Source organism: Triticum aestivum, chromosome 5D (genome assembly GCF_018294505.1).
Source record: "Triticum aestivum cultivar Chinese Spring chromosome 5D, IWGSC CS RefSeq v2.1, whole genome shotgun sequence".
Lineage (NCBI taxonomy): Eukaryota > Viridiplantae > Streptophyta > Magnoliopsida > Poales > Poaceae > Triticum > Triticum aestivum.
This window is the reverse complement of record NC_057808.1, coordinates 423,302,246-423,313,795: the sequence shown is the minus strand read 5'-3', so window position 1 is coordinate 423,313,795 and position 11,550 is coordinate 423,302,246.

The window sequence follows — 11,550 nt, the reverse complement described above, 5'->3', positions numbered from 1 at the left end:
TAGCAGAAGTGGCATCATCAATAACATGCGACATATCAGAATTAATAGCAGAAGCAGGTTTAGGTGTCGCAAGTTTACTCAAAACAGAAGGTGAATCAAGTGCAGAGCTAGATGGCAGTTCCTTACCTCCCCTCGTAGTTGAGGCATAAATTTTGGTTTTCTTGTCTTTCAAGTTCCTCATAGTGACCAGCAGATATAAATCCCAAGTGACTCAAAGAATAGAGCTATGCTCCCCGGCAACGGCGCCAAAAAATAGTCTTGATAACCCACAAGTATAGGGGATTGCAATAGTTTTCGAGGGTAGAGTATTCAACCCAAATTTATTGATTGGACACAAGGGGAGCCAAAGAATATTCTCAAGTATTAGCAGCTGAGTTGTCAATTCAACCACACCTGGATAACTTAATATCTACAGCAAAGTAGTATAATAGTAACGGTAACTGTGGAAAATGTAATGGTAGCAGTATTGTAGTGATTGTAACAGTGGCAACGGTAAAGTAACTAAGCAAAGAACAGTATGTGAAAAGCTCGTAGGCATTGGATCGGTGATGGATAATTATGTCGGATGCGGTTCATCATGTAACAGTTATAACAGAGGGTGACACAGAACTAGCTCCAATTCATCAATCTAATGTAGGCATGTATTCCGGATATAGTCATACGTGCTTATGGAAAAGAACTTGCATGACATCTTTTGTCCTACCCTCCCGTGGCAGTGGGGTCCTATTGGAAACTAAGGGATATTAAGGCCTCCTTTTAATAGAGTACCGGACCAAAGCATTAACACATAGTGAATACATGAACTCCTCAAACTACGGTCATCACCGGGAGTGGTCCCGATTATTGTCACTTTGGGGTGGCCGGATCATAACACATACTAGGTGACTATTGACTTGCAAGATAGGATCAAGAACTCACATATATTCATGAGAACATAATAGGTTCAGATCTGAAATCATGGCACTCGGGCCCTAGTGACAAGCATTAAGCATAGGAAAGTCATAGCAACATCAATCTCAGCACATAGTGGATACTAGGGATCAAACCCTAACAAAACTAACTCGATTACATGATAAATCTCATCCAACCCATCACCGTCCAGTAAGCCTACGATGGAATTACTCACGCACGGCGGTGAGCATCATGAAATTGGTGATGGAGGATGGTTGATGATGACGACGGCGACGGATTCCCCTCTCCGGAGCCCCGAACGGACTCCAGATCAGCCCTCCCGAGAGAGATTAGGGCTTGGCGGCGGCTCCGTATCGTAAAACATGATGAATCCTTCTGTTTGATTTTTTCTCCCCGAACGCGAATATATGGAGTTGGAGTTGAGGTCGGTGGAGCTCCAGGGGGCCCACGAGGCAGGGAGGCGTGCCCCCCACCCTCGTGGACAGGGTGTGGGCCCCCTGGCCTTGATTCTTTTGCCAGTATTTTTTATAAATTCCAAAAATAATCTTCGTGGAGTTTTAGGTCATTTCGAGAACTTTTGTTTCTACACAAAGATAATACCATGGCAATTCTGCTGAAAACAACGTCAGTCCGGGTTAGTTCCATTCAAATCATGCAAGTTAGAGTCGAAAACAAGGGCAAAAGTGTTTGGAAAAGTAGATCGATGGAGACGTATCAGAGCGGCACCGTAACTAGCCCCGTGGGCATGACCCGTCGCGTGCTGATAACAATGCTGAGGCTTTGGTGGATCAGGGCAGGGCACGTCGGGAGGTTGAGCTGGCGGCTCAGTTAGCGGCTCATCAGCAACCTCCGGCTCTCCCATCGGTATCTGTTGAGGCGGGGATGACCTCTAGAACCCTCGGTGTGCCGTGTCTAGTGCCTGATTTACGTAATGAAGGCCTGCCCAAGGATATTAAGGGCCCCCGCAAGGTGCCTAATTACACAGCAGATCAGCCCCTAGAGGCTTGCATTGAGAGCTATGAGCTAGCCATGGAGATGTTGGATGTCAATGACGCTGTGTGCGCTAAGTATTTCACCATGATGTTCGATGGGCCGGCTCGCACCTGGTTAAAGGGACTACCCCCTAACTCCATCAGATCGTGGGCCGAATTGATGATGCGCTTTATTCAGAATTTTAGGGACACATGCAAGTAGCCTTTGTCGATTCTTGATTTAGACACTTGTATCCAGGATGAGGGAGAGTTAACAGCCCATTGGTTATGCCGGATTTCGGCTATTATCCACTCATCGGATAGCATCAACGCCGGCTCAGCTGTCCTGATTTTGGAGAAAAATTGCCGATTCCTTCCCCTCGAACAGAAGCTGGGGTGGCTTAAGCACCACTGCAATGATATGGGAGAGCTCATGGCGGCTCTTGTAAAATACGCCGACTCTGATAATACTAAGGACCCTGAGTCTGATGAGGAGAAGGTGGGCAAGGGGAAGAAGAACGGCAATGCAAAGGGACAACATCACAATACGGTGGGTCAAAATAGTAAGCGCAAGCAAACTGACGGCGGTTCAGATTTTGTGGCTAACACCAACATGCAGAGTAATAATCAGCGTCGTAAGGGAAAATTGTCAATGCCTCAGTTTGGCGGGCCAAATTTGAACCTTGAGGCGATAATGAATCAGCCTTGCCCAAAGCACGGTTCGCAAGAGAAGCCGGCCAATCATCTATGGAAAGATTGCTTCATCATGAGGGAGTATAGGAATTCCGGCTTTTTCAAGGACAATCATGGCCCGCATGGCGAGTCAGGATCCGGCTCTCACGGGCCTAGCTTTTGAGGTGGCGGCTCAAACTCTGGTTTTCAGGTCCAAGGCAATCAAGGCGATTTCAATCAGCAACCTAATCAAGGTAATCAACAGCAGTAGTCTGGTTATCAAAGTAATCCAAAGCAGCTAAATAGTGGTCAATATCATGTGTTTACCACGAGTTTGTGCAAACGAGATCAAAAGATTCAAAAGCGGGCAGTGAACGCGGTTGAGCCGGCGGTCCCTCGATACTTGCGGTGGTTTGAACAGCCTATCGTATGGAGCCGTGAGGATCACCCACCCCGGGTTGACAATCCGGGTCAATTGGCTTTGGTGGTTGCTCCTCGGGTGGGAGGATAGAAGTTTATGAAAGTGCTTATGGATGGAGGCAACAGTATCAATATCCTTTACTATGATACTTTTCGCCGTATGAATTTGACTGACAAAGATCTTAATCCGTCTTCTACTATTTTTCATGGGGTGGTGCCTGGTAAGTCGGCGTATCCGGTGGGTAAGATAGCCTTGGAAGTGGCTTTTGGCGATGAGCATGATTATAGAGCTGAAACATTGACTTTTGAGGTGGTCAAGATCAAGAGCCCTTATCACGCCCTGTTTGGACGGCTGGCTTATGCTAAATTTATGGCATGGCCTTGTTATGTTTATCTACAGCTTAAAATGCCGGGTCGTAAGGGTACTATCACGGTGCATGGCAACAGGAACATAGCTTTGGAGTGTGAAGAGGGCGATGCTGCCTATGCTAAATCAGTTTGTGCAACAGAGGAGTTCAAGTTCTACAAAGATAATGTTGACCCGGCGGATATGACACCCTTGAAGAAGCCAACCACAGATCATGACCCTTTTTTGAAGTTTAAGTCGGCAGACGACACCAAGCAGGTTGATTTTATTCCTGGTGATTCATCCAAATAGTTCAGTATCAGTGCCAGTATGGATCCTAAATAGGAAACCGTGCTCATCGAGTTCATCTGTGAGAACCGGGACATCTTTGCATGGAAGCCTTCAGACATGCCAGGTGTACCGATGGAACTCATTGAGCACACTCTCAATGTTGATCCAAAGTTTAAACCGGTCAAGCAATTCCTTCGTCGTTTTAATGAAGAGAGGCCCAAGGCCATTGGTGAAGAAGTGTCCCGGCTCCTGGCAGCCGGGTTTATTGTTGAAGTTTTTCACCCTGAATGGTTGGCTAACCCGGTGCTGGTTCTTAATAAAAATGGCACTTGGTGCATGTGTGTGAATTACACGGACTTTAACAAGGCATGTCCGGCTGATCCTTTTGCTCTCCCCCATATTGATCTTATTATTGATGCTACGGCGGGTTCTGAGCGTTTGATTTTTTGGGATGCTTATTCTAGTTATCACCAGATCAAGATGGAAGTTAAGGACCAGGAGAAGACATCTTTCATCACTCCCTTTGGAGCCTTCTACTATGTGTCTATGCCTTTTGGGCTCAAGAGTGCCCAGGCAAATTATCTACGTTGTGTTCAGAATTGCCTCCATAACCAAATCGGACGCAATGTTCATGCTTATGTGGATGATATAGTTGTGAAGTCCAGGAAGAAAGAGACCTTGTTAGATGATTTGAAGGAGACCTTTGACAGCCTCCGGGTCCACAAGATGATGCTTAACCCGGCCAAATGTGTCTTGGGTGTGCCAGCCGGCAAGCTCTCGGGATTTTTGGTCTCTGAGAGAGGTATTGAAGCTAACCCGGAGAAAATCAAAGCTATCACTTCTTTGGCTAAACTGGCATGTATCAATGACCACTACTGCAGGATGCTGCTAACATGACATTATGATCACAGACCCTTCGACGAAACTGTGTGCGATGCAATAATCGCAAATGGTGGTGTAAAAGAACCGTCAAAAAGGTGCAAAATGTTTGTGATGAGGGATGCATCAAACACGGTTCAGATTTTGGTTGCGTGAGCGATTCAGGGCATACGGTTCAGTTAAATTAACTGTTCGCGATGAGGAGGAACAAAAGAAACGGGCTGCCAGATGAAGGTGTGTGCGATATGCAGCATGCACTTCACTCAGATGAACTGTTTGTGATTAGGCAACACAATAGAAACGGTCAGCCAGATCAAGGTGTGTGCGATATACGGCATGCGGTTCACTCGGATGAACTGTTTACGTTGAGACTAGAGAACAAAAACGGTTGAATAGAACAATATGTGTGTGATACGCGGCAAACAGGTTTGTAATCAGAAATGTGTGCGAAGACCGATTATAACACAGACGATTGCTTCTAATAAGACGTATGCGATATGCTCTGTCTACACAACATCTATTGGCCACTGGGGGACGGGCGGTCATCCGGATACGCCATAAGGATGCGAAGAGGCATCCTATATCAGCAAGGACTAGCTGTTCCACCAGTAGCTCATGTAAGAGAACTATCAAGTTAAGTGTGCTCAAGCTGGAGCAGCCATCAGATGGGTGACTGGATGGGAAGTTGTGTTGATGTTAAATTAACTGATAGGATGGGTCATATTTGATCCATCCAACCTGTTTGTGATGGAATAAGCCGTGTGTGTTGTGGGCAAAGGCTTGCTAGTATTCAACCGTTTGTGATTGATGAATTCATTACCGACGGGTTCCCTAGTATGGTTCATGTTCATCTGATCATCATCTACTTCTTGTGCTAGCTCGATGTTCCTTCTATGCTAAGTTTCCATTAATTGATGGCGTTTTATGAACACGCCACCGTTTCCCGCCATTTCCTCACCTCTTTCCTGCCACCCAGCGATATTGCGCATAAACCTAGGCGGCGCGCGAAGCACGGAGGCGACAAGCGCAGCCTGTAGTACATCCACCTTTTCCAAGCATGCCAACCCACCAAAGCGCCACCTCTGCAATCAACCTCGTCGACGAGGAAAACGAGCAGGCGCCACGACCCGTCGAGGCCGAGGTGCTCCCCGGCAACGCGATGGACGACGCCGTGATGCGCATCATCGCCAGGGTTGAGCAGACCTTTGGCGCATGGCGCTTGAGCGCCGCGGATCAAGATAGGCATGTCAGCACCGACAGGCTGCAGCTCGCCGCACAACATGATCGATGGCGCGTGGCAGAGCAAGATAGGCGCGTCCGCGCTGATAGGCTGCGACTCGCAGCACGGTGAGACCATTGGAGCGCCGCAGAGTGAGAGGCGCGGCGCGCCGCACAGCAAGAGCGGATCCATCGGCGCTTGCCTGCTGTCGACACGGCGTCGCAGCTGGGCACATCTCCCATCAGTACCCCCATTCCTCGCCAGGAGTGGGCAGAGGCCCTCTGCGCCGTACTTGCATCAAAGGCCGGCCGCGCCGTACTTCCACCGGACGCCCGCCGCGCCGTTTGCCTTGTCCGCGGCCCGCTCGATGCCAACGCGCTGGTCGGTAGGCTCGACCGCCTCCTTGGCCTAGGTGTCCACCTGGGCGCAGTAGAGGAACATGGCCATCGCATCCTCGAGCTGGTGATCTCCGATGAAATAGCCAACTTGGAGCTCGAGATCGCGCTCCAGATGTACCGCGAGCGTGTCGACCACTTGGACGAACGCTTGCACGAGTTCGGGCAGAGCCAAGAGCTACCGTAGGCAAGGGCTGCTGGTCATGGTCTCATGGACGCGGTTTATTCTGTTGAGTCGTTTCGACATGGATAGCTATGTATTCACAGCAATCATAGTATTGCTCTGTTTCAATGTGTGTACTCTATTTTCCGTTCTTATATGTTCTGTTTCAATGTGTGTATATACGCTTTCCATTCTGTATATGTGGATGATAACAGCTAGATTCAAATTAGTATACAAAAACAGATAGAAAATGGAATTCATAATATATATATATATAAATTATTCATTAGTTCATCACAGAATATATATATAATATCATCACATATACATGATGATATTTAACTACTAGGTACAATGCATAAAATTGAAAACGAACAATACTAAAACTAATAATCCCTCCTGGGTCCAATATTCGGGCAGCCCCTCGCCAGCCGCTCCCTGGCTCGTGGCGTCTTCCCAGTGCGGAGGCAGTACTCCTCCTCCTCCGCCTCCCAGCGCTTGACGTACCGATCTGCCTCTTGCTGGCGGACGAGCGCGAACGATCTTGCCATTTCATTGGACGGCATCACGGGCTCCGCCGCCTCCTTTTTCCAGGCGGCATCACGGGCTTCACAGGCTGCCTGGTACCTGGCTTCCTCCTCCGCCATCTCCTTCTTGAACGCCACTTGCCTGGCTTTCTCAGCCAGCGGCAGCAACTTCCACAGACAAAGATTGTACTGGCCCCAAAACCAATCCAAAGTTGGGGGTTCGGCGCAACCTCGTCCGGCGGTGCGTAGGGGTCCTCGTCGCTGCTATTCGAGTTTGCGTCCTTGGGGGGCGGCGACTCCTCGTCGGCTCGTGGGCAGACCGGCGGCGCCATGGCAGAGATTTGAGAGAGAGAGAGAGAGAGAGGGCGAGCGAGGGGAGGATGTATATGAGAATGCAGGCGGGACGACGTGAGCAAGGTAGTATTTATTGGCGGCCGGAATCTAGATCGATGGGAACAGTACATGCCGGTCGCCGGAATTTACGAGTACTATAGTTTGAATTACACATGATTTCCGCAGCAAAATCCGTGTGTGAACATAATAGCTGACAGTTTCCAATACAGAACCGTGTCTGATAATGATCCCCGCCACTCACCTACCAAACCCCGAGCCGCGAGATAGAGTGTCAATCGTGTGGGGGCCGGTTGTCTTGCAGATCTTTACATTTACTTTTTTGAACACCAGATATTTACATCGCCAGAGGATTTTTTTACTCGCACACAAGTACACAAAATATGATTTTTCAAACCGTTATGGTTACTCGTTGCATGTAGATGTAGTTCAAATTTGAATTGCGGTCATTAAATGGCTAGAAAATCACTTAAATGTCTTTAAAAGGTCAAATGACTCCTGAAATTTTCTTAATTTTCACATGACAGTTTTATTAGTGCACATTAAACGTAGAAAAAATTGAAGGCCGTAACAGGGAGGTTTCTCCCGTCCGTCATCAAACATGCATTGTTCCCTCTCGGAACCACGAACCTTCTAGTGAGTTGCTCCGGTTTGTGAGGTGGGGGGTGTCCAAACCTTCGTCAAACAGGCCAATTTTTTTACCACATCATCTTGGTGGCATGACATTACATCAAGCAATGTTTCATGTTTTTCTAATCATTTTTTAATTTTTTGGAATTAAAATGCCATGGCACTCCATACATACATATGCATGTGTCCATGTCGTGAGACCAATATGTTTGAAAATTCCTTCTAATTGACTGCACATGGAATTAACTCGCACACAAGTACACAAATATGATTTTTCAAACTGTTATGGTTAGCCATTGCATGTAGATGTAGTTCAAATTTGAATTACGGCCATTAAATGGCTAGAAAATCATTTAAATGTCTTTAAAGGTCAAATAACCCCTGAAATTTTCCAAATTTTCACACGACAGTTGTAGTAGTGCACGTTAAACATATAAAAAATTTGAAGGCCGTAAGAGGAAGCTATCTCTCGTTCGTTATCAAACATGCATTGTTCCCTCTCGGAACCACGGACCTTCTAGTGAGTTGCTTCATAACCCACAAGTATAGGGGATCGCAACAGTTTTCGAGGGTAGAGTATTCAACCCAAATTTATTGATTCGGCACAAGGGGAGCCCAAGAATATTCTCAAGTATTAGCAGTTGAGTTGTCAATTCAACCACACCTGGATAACTTAATATCTGCAGCAAAGTATTTAGTAGCAAAGTAGTATGGAAGTAACGGTAACAGTGGCAAAAGTAACAGTAGCAGTTTTGTAGTAATTGTAACAGTGGCAACGGTAAAGTAACTAAGCAGAGATCAATATGTAAAAAGCTCATAGGCATTGGATCGGTGATGGATAATTATGTCGGGAGCGGTTCATCATGTAGCAGTTATAACATAGGGTGACACAGAACTAGCTCCAATTCATCAATGTAATGTAGGCATGTATTCTGAATATAGTCATACGTGCTTATGGAAAAGAACTTGCATGACATCTTTTGTCCTACCCTCCCGTGGCAGCGGGGTCCTATTGGAAACTAAGGGATATTAAGGCCTCCTTTTAATAGAGTACCGGACCAAAGCATTAACACATAGTGAATACATGAACTCCTCAAACTACGGTCATCACCGGGAGTGGTCCCGATTATTGTCACTTTGGGGTTGCCGGATCATAACACATAGTAGGTGACTATTGACTTGTAATATAGGATCAAGAACTCACATGTATTCATGAAAACATAATAGGTTCATATCTGAAATCATGGCACTCGGGCCCTAGTTACAAGCATTAAGCATAGCAAAGTCATAGCAACATCAATCTCAGAACATAATGGATACTAGGGATCAAACCCTAACAAAACTAACTCGATTACATGATAAATCTCATCCAACCCATCACCGTTCAGCAAGCCTACGATGGAATTACTCACGCACCACGGTGAGCATCATGAAATTGGTGGTGGAGGATGGTTGATGATGACGACGGTGACGGATTCCCCTCTCCGGAGCTCCGAACGGACTCCAGATCAGCCCTCTCGAGAGAGTTTAGGACTTGGCGGCGGCTCCGTATCGTAAAACGCGATGAATTCTTCTCTCTGATTTTTTTCTCCCCGAACGTGAATATATGGAGTTGGAGTTGAGGTCGGTGGAGCACCAGGGGGCCCACGAGGCAGGGAGGCGCACCTAGGGGGTAGGCGCGCCCCCACCCTCGTGGATAGGGTGTGGGCCCCCTGGTCTTGATTCTTTCACCAGTATTTTTTATAAATTCCAAAAATATTCTCCATGAAGTTTCAGGTCATTCCGAGAACTTTTAGTTCTGCACAAAAATAACACCATGGCAATTCTGCTGAAAACAGCGTCAGTCCGGGTTAGTTCCATTCAAATCATGCAAGTTAGAGTCCAAAATAAGGGCAAAAGTGTTTGGAAAAGTAGATACAACGGAGATGTATCAACTCCCCCAAGCTTAATCCTTTGCTTGTCCTCAAGCAATTCAGTTGACAAACTGAAAGTGATAAAGAAAAACTTTTACAAACTATGTTTGCTCTTGTTGTTGTAAATATGTAAAGCCAGCATTCAGGTTTTCAGCAAAGATTATGACTAACCATATTCACAATAACACTTAGGTCTCATGTTTACTCATATCAATGGCATAATCAACTAGCGAGCAATAATAATAAATCTCGGATGACAACACTTTCTCAAAACAATCATAATATGATATAACAAGATGGTATCTCGCTAGCCCTTTCTGTAACCGCAAAACATAAATGCAGAGCACCTTTAAAATCAAGGACTGACTAGACATTGTAATTCATGGTAAAGGAGATCCAGTCATAGTCATACTCAATATAAATTAATAGTAATGGATGCAAATGACGGTGGTGCTCTCCAACTGGTGCTTTTTAATAAGAGGGTGATGACTCAACATAAAAGTAAATAGATAGGCCCTTCGGAGAGGGAAGCAGGGATTTGTATAGGTGCCAGAGCTCGAGTTTTGAAATAGAGATAAATAATATTTTGAGCGGCATACTTACATTGTCAACATAACAACCGAGAGATCTTGATATTTTCCATTCTACACACATTATAGGCGGTTCCCAAACAGAATGGTAAAGTTTATACTCCCCCACCACCAACAAGCATCAATCCATGGCTTGCTCGAGACAATGAGTGCCTCCAACTAGCAACAACCATGGGGGAGTTTTGTTTGCAATTATTTCGATTTGATTTGCTTAGAGCATGGGACTAGGCATCCTGGTTACCAGCCATGTTCTCGTGAGTGAGGAGCGGAGTCCACTCCTCTTAAGAATAACCCACCTAGCATGGAAGATACAGACAGCCCTAGTTGATACATGAGCTATTCGAGCATACAAAACAGAATTTCATTTGAAGGTTTAGAGTTTGGCACATACAAATTTACTTGGAACGGCAGGTAAATACCACATATAGGAAGGTATGGTGGACTCATATGGAATAACTTTGGGGTTTAAGGGATTGGATGCACAAGCAGTATTCCCGCTTAGTACAAGTGAAGGCTAGAAAAAGACTGGGAAGCGACCAGCTAGAGAGCGACAACAGTCATGAACATGCATTAAAATTAATAAACATTGAGTGCAAGCATGAGTAGGATATAATTCACCAGGAACATAAATATTGTGGAGGCTATGTTGATTTTGTTCCAACTACATGTGTGAACATGTGCCAAGTCAAGCCACTCGAATCGTTCAAAGGAGGATACCACCCTACTATACCACATCACAACCATTTTAATAGCATGTTGGCACGCAAGGTAAATGTAACATCCCAAATTTTCAATTTGGAATGTTATACATAGATCATCATTGCATAGCATATTTTATTGCATTTTGACAAATCCTCGATCAATCCTAAGGAACTCAAGGACCCTCGGAGAGAGTTGGGGATTTTCTCGATTTTTCATATTTGATTTTCATCAAATAATAAAACGAGGATTTTGGTTTTAATTATTTTCTCTCCGGAAAAATATTTCATTTAAAAATAAATGAGAGGAGAAAATATGACTTCTCCAAAACAATTGAAATATTGGAGGAAAAATATTAAAATCATATATTGGATTTTATCCGGATTTTATTTGCAATTTTATTGCATTAAAAAAGTTGCACGTTTTCAAAACTGCATTTTTGTGTCAAAACAATGTTCACCCTGTTCTAATTATTTTAACTAGACGGGGAAAATTTGCTTTATATTTTGTGGATTTTTATTTATTTTTCTGTGAATTTTTTTTGGCGGAATGATTTGAAAAAAAAACCGTTC